Source organism: Pseudophryne corroboree, unplaced genomic scaffold (genome assembly GCF_028390025.1).
Source record: "Pseudophryne corroboree isolate aPseCor3 unplaced genomic scaffold, aPseCor3.hap2 scaffold_1409, whole genome shotgun sequence".
NCBI lineage: Eukaryota > Metazoa > Chordata > Amphibia > Anura > Myobatrachidae > Pseudophryne > Pseudophryne corroboree.
The window spans coordinates 61,789-62,357 of NW_026968035.1; the positions used below are offsets into that span (position 1 = coordinate 61,789).

The window sequence follows — 569 nt, forward strand, 5'->3', positions numbered from 1 at the left end:
TGGCTTTGTGGACACTTTTCAGAGAACAAATTTGTTAGCATAAAAATAAAGCCAGAAAATGAAGAGCTGTTTAATCACTCAATTGGATTTTTCTGCCAGCATATTTTTTTTCTCTGCAACCCACTGCTAAATTGTGCTTCCTAGCTGTTTTTATAAAATCACTGAATCAAATCTAACTCTGATTACATCAGAGAAGGCCAGGTACCCTACACCATAACAGGGGGTTTGAAATTTTGACTTGTCTACTTAAATATCACCAAAATCTGATCACAAGTTTAATTACGTCCCTGGGTGGGATTGAACCACCAACCTTTTGGTTAATAGCCGAACACACTAACCGATTGTGCCACAGAGACACTTTGCAAAAAGTACATACTGACAAAGGCTAATAGGCATACATCTAGAACGTTTCCTAGAAAAACATTAAAAAATCAATAATCTGGAGAGTTTTTGTAAGATGTTTCTTCCATCAACCAACGAAGAAACACATTGGTACTTTCCCATGATGAGTGAGTGCTTCAGGATCTCTTGCACTTACATGTGCAGCAGAGTACTGCAATGGAAGCATG

General features: G+C 37.8%; 1 non-coding gene across 1 annotated transcript; it reads right to left on the reverse strand.

Annotated features, from left to right (window-relative positions):
* Positions 1-282: 282 nt before the first annotated feature.
* TRNAN-AUU (transfer RNA asparagine (anticodon AUU)) lies at positions 283-356 on the reverse strand. Its single transcript has one exon. It is a non-coding gene; the product is annotated as a tRNA-Asn (tRNA).
* Positions 357-569: the final 213 nt, after the last annotated feature.